Here is a 5,466-nt window from a genome sequence, read left to right on the forward strand (position 1 = left end):
GGGTGATTTTATCATGGGTGATCTTATCGTCGGTGATCTTATCGTGGGTGAACTTATCGTGGGTGAACTTATCGTGGGTGAACCTATCATGGGTGAACTTATGGTGGGTGAACTTGTCGTGGGTGAACGTAGCGTTGGTGATCTTGTTATGGGATATCTTATCGTGGGTGAACTTATTGTTGTGTGAACTTATGGCGGGTGAATTTATCGTTTGGTGAATTTATCGTTTTGGTGAATTTATCGTTTGGTGAACTTATCGTTGGATGAACCTATCGTTGGTGAACTTATCACGGGTGAACATTTGTTGGGTGAACTAATCGTTTGGGGAACTTATTGTTGGTGAACTTATCGTGGGTGAATTTATCGTGGCTGAACTTATCGTGACTAAACTTATCATGGGTGAACTTATCGTGGATGATCTTATCGTGGGTGATCTTATCATGGGTGATTTTATCGTTGGTGATCTTATCGTGGGTGAAGTTATCGTGGGTGAACTTATCGTTTGGTGAACGTATAGGTGGATGAACTATCGTGGGTGAAGTTATCGTGGGTGAACTATTGTGGGTGAACTTATCGTGGGTGAACTTATCGTTGATGAACTTATCGTGGGTGAACTTATCGTGGGTGATCTTATCGTGGGTGATCTTATCGTTGGTGAACTTATCGTTGGGTGCACTTATCGCGGGTGAACATATGTGTGGTGAACTTATTGTTTGGGGAACTTATCGTTGGTGAACTTATCGTTGGTGAATTTATCATGGCTGAACTTATCGTGACTAAACTTATCGTGGGTGAACTTATCGTGGGTGATCTTATCGTCGGTCATCTTATCATGGGTGATCTTATCGTGGTTGATCTTATCGTGGGTGAACTTATCGTTTGGTGAACGTATAGGTGGGTGAACTTATCGTGGGTGAACTTATCATGGGTGAACTATCGTGGGTAAACTTATCGTGGATTGAAAGAGAAGAAGAACAGAGACAGTGCTATGAGAAGATAGAATGAAAAGTATTTTGATTAATGTGAAAAATAATACAAAGAGATAGGCGTTAATGCCTATTTATACAGAGGAAAAGAGAAAAATAGAAAACAATAAGCAGTTACACATAACAATAAGTAGTTGGTCAGAGAAGCGATGATGGTCAGGAAACCAAGCGGTGGAATGAGGAACCGAGTGGTGAAAGATGGAACCAAGTGGTGGGGATGAAGAGCCAAGTGATGAAAGATGAAACCGAGCGGTGATGAAAAATCGAGTGGTGGAAGATGGAATCAAGCGGTAATGAAGAACAGAGTGGTGGAAGATGAAACCGAGCGGTGATGAAGAATCGAGTGGTGGAAGATGGAACCGAGCGTTGATGAATGAAGAGCCTAGTGGTGAAAGACGAAAGCATGAATGAGACCGAGCGGTAGTGAGTATGATGGAGATCGAGTGATCGATAATTAAGTTTAGACCGAGAGGGCATGAATAAGATCGTGCGATCGATCATTAAGTTGAGACCAAGCGGTAGTGAGTATGATTGAGACCGAACGATCGATAATTAAGTTTTTGAATTCTGAGAGCCCCCCTCAAGGTTGGCATAGATGTCTATAGTGCCAAGCTTGGAATTAATGTTGTGGAATGGAGAAGGAGGAAGCGGTTTTGTGAGAATATCAGCAAGTTGGAGAGTGGAATGAATAGGGAGAATTTTAACGATTCCTTGCTGAACTTTATCGCAGATTTAATGGCAGTCTATCTCAATATGTTTTGTCCGTTCGTGGAAGACTTGATTAGTAGCAATCTTGATGACGGATTGATTATCGCAGAAGATGGTGGCAGGTTGGGAGAAAGGGAGGTGGAGATCACTCATGAGGTGGCTAAGCCATTGAATTTTGCAGACGGATTGTGGAAGGGCACGATATTCGGCTTTAGAGGAACTACGAGAGACAGTGGATTGCTTTTTAGACCTCCCTAAAATTGGTGAATCTCCTAGGTAGACAATATAGCCGGTGGTGGATTTACGAGAGTTGGGACATCCAGCCCAATCAGAATCACTATAGGCCTTTTAGGCAACATTGCTGGTGGCTTTGAGAAATATACCTTGACCACGAGTACTTTTGATGTACATAAGAATGCGGAAGGCAGCTTGGTAGTGAGCTTGAGTTGGTGATGCAACATACTGGCTAAGACGGTGAATGACATATGTGATGTCCGGACGGGTGTTGGTTAGGTAAATGAGGCGCCCAATCAATCGATGAAAAACAGTAGGGTCGTCAAGCAGCTATCCTTCAAAAGATATTTTTGTGGAGAAATTCATGGGCGTGCTAACAGGGGTAGCAGCGAGCATCCCAGTTTCGTTGAGAAGATCAAGAGCATATTTGCGTTGCGATAAACGAATTCCTGCAGAGTTACGAGCAACCTTGAAACCCAAGAAGTAACACAAGTTACCCATATTTTTTATTTTGAAATTGTCATTTAGCATAGCAGTAATATTATCAATTGTATGCATGTTATTGCCAGTAAGGATAATATCATCGACATAAATTAATAATATAGTGATTGTATCACCATTGTGATGAGTAAATAAAGAGTGGTTGCCATATGTTTGAGTAAAATGATGAGAGAGAAGGAAAGAAGACAACTTGTCATACCATTGTCTACTGGCTTGCTTCAAGCCATAGAGAGATTTGTGTAGGAGACACACTTGATTTGGAGCGGAAAGAGTGATACCTGGTGGGGGTTGCATGTAGACTTCCTCGTTTAAGTCGCCGTGCAAGAAGGCATTGTTGACGTCTACTTGTCTTAGATGCCAATTCTTTGCAGCCGCCAGAGATAAAACTAACCAAACGGTAGTAAGTTTAACAACTGGTGAGAAAGTGTCAAAATAATCAATACCTTCTAATTGTGTATACCCTTTTGTGACAAGACGAGCCTTGAATCTTTCGATTGTGTCATCGGTTTTGTGCTTAGTTTTATAACCCCACTTACATCCGATGGCTTTCTTGTGAGGAGGGAGAGTGGTGAGAGTCCAAGTTTTGTTCTGAGCGAGTGCATTGAGTTCTTCTTGCATCGCTTTCCGCCAATGAGCATGTTGTGTGGCTTCTTTGTAGTCTTGGGGATCAACAAGACTATCTATGGAAAAAATGAAGGACTTATAGGCAGGCGATAATCTGTCGAAAGTAAAAACACTATCAATAGGATATTTAGTTTTGGTGGTGCTGTATGAAGATATTTGGAAATCTTTTAGGTATGTAGGGATTTTTCTAACTCTATTCGTTTGTCTAGGGGTGTGAGATTTGTTTTCTGCATTATCTCGGGCATGGTTATCAATTATAGGTGGATTATGAGGGGGAACGATTGGCCGAACGTTATCATCATCATAAACATGTGTGTTATTATGTAAAGGTAGAGAAAAAGGAATGTCAGTAGCACCATCATGAGTAAGATTAGGAAATTCAGATTCAAGAAAGACAACATTTCGAGAAACTTTAATATCATGAGTGGCAAGGTCATATGTAATGTGACCTTTTGTAGTGGGATGCAAACCAAGAAAGAGACTAGGTTTGGAACGGGGATCAAGTTTCTTCCTATTGGCTTGAAGGGTGCTAACATAACAAAGGCAACCAAAAACCTTTAATCTGGAAAAATAAAAAATTGTATGATATAACATGTCATGTGGAGAGTTATTATTGAGAAAAGAAGTAGGCATAATATTAATGAGGAGAGCAGCATAGTTAAGAGCATAAGTCCAGAAATGCAGAGGAGTTTTAGAGTGAAAAAGTAAAGCTCTAGTAACATTTAAAAGATGTTGATGTTTCCTCTCAACTATACCATTTTGTTGAGGGGTTTTAATGCAAGATGTTTGACGTATGATGCCTTCATAATTGAACAAATCTGTCATGGCAGTGAACATGGATTTGCTCCAAGCGAGATAATTGGTTTATTCAAGGAGAGGGGAAACGAGAGAAACATGAGGGCTTTCACTAGGATGTAGGTAGAGGTAATTGGAGTATTGGTCATGAACATCCGTAATTTTTGCAGAAAACCTGTGAAAGAATGAACAAATAAAGCAAAAAGAAGACCAAGAAGAAGAAGAAAAAAAAATATAAGGGATCAGAGTGGCGCAATAGAGCTCTTCATTCGAAGAGCTCTGATACCATCACGAGAAAAATTGTAGACAAAATTGTTGTGCATTTGCAGGCATTATGGCAGAAAGTAGAAAGCAAACTTACAAACTGAGACTGAAAGAGAAGAAGAACAAAGACAGCGCTATGAGAAGATAGAATGAAAATTATTTTGATTAATGTGAAAAACGATACAAAGAGATAGGCGTTAATGCCTATTTATACAGAGGAAAAGAGAAAAACGAAAACAATAAGCAGTTACACATAACAATAAGTAGTTGGTCAGAGAAGCGATGATGGTCAGGAAACCGAGCGGTGGAATGAGGAACCGAGTGGTGAAAGATGAAACCGAGTGGTGGGGATGAAGAGCCGAGTGATGAAAGATGAAACCGAGCGGTGATGAAAAATCGAGTGGTGGAAGATGGAACCGAGCGGTGATGAAGAACCGAGTGGTGGAAGATGAGACCGAGCGGTGATGAAGAATCGAGTGGTGGAAGATGGAACCGAGTAGTGATGAATGAAGAGTCGAGTGGTCAAAAACGGAAGCATGAATGAGACCGAGCGGTAGTGAGTATGATGGAGATCGAACGATCGATAATTAAGTTGAGACCGAGCGGACATGAATGAGATCGAGCGATCGATAATTAAGTTGAGACCGAGCAGTAGTGAGTATGATGGAGACCGAATGATCGATAATTAAGTTTTTGAATTCTAACAAAACTAAAAGATTACGACGGTGTCATTTTAGTCTTAACATCGATGTGGTGTTCAATATTTGAGCCACCATACTTTTTACATAAAATCTATTAAAATTTAAAGCTGATAAAGGAATAGATTTACACGTTTAAAATATTCAGAAACTAAAATTATATGATTGCAAATTGAATCAAAATTACATAAAATACTAGGATTAAAAATAAAATCGAGCATAGATAATAAAACCAGAGCATAGGATTAAAATCAAAATTTTAGTTTATTGTTTTTATTTATATCTTTTATGTATATTTGAGCTTCTCAAATTTCTTGTCATATTTTGATTAAAGCAAGCCTGAAACTAATATTTGTTTTGTGGCCTACATACTATTTTAAGTGTGTTGCTCCCTCCACCACCTCAAGTGCTCCTGCACCTACCCACTATTTTCTTTTATTCCAAAAATACTCTATACCTCCCCATTATTTTCTTTTATTCCAAAAATACTCATACCTCCCCACTATATTCAACAATCTTTCTCTTTCTCTCTCCATATTAACTCTCCATATTAATGAAACATTCACATGGCTCAGATTTAAACTTGTGATACATTGTAAAATTTTATTTACACTTTTCCTTAAATAAGTTTGATTCAATCTTATTTTCACTGTTCA

Source organism: Vigna angularis, chromosome 7 (genome assembly GCF_016808095.1).
Source record: "Vigna angularis cultivar LongXiaoDou No.4 chromosome 7, ASM1680809v1, whole genome shotgun sequence".
Lineage (NCBI taxonomy): Eukaryota > Viridiplantae > Streptophyta > Magnoliopsida > Fabales > Fabaceae > Vigna > Vigna angularis.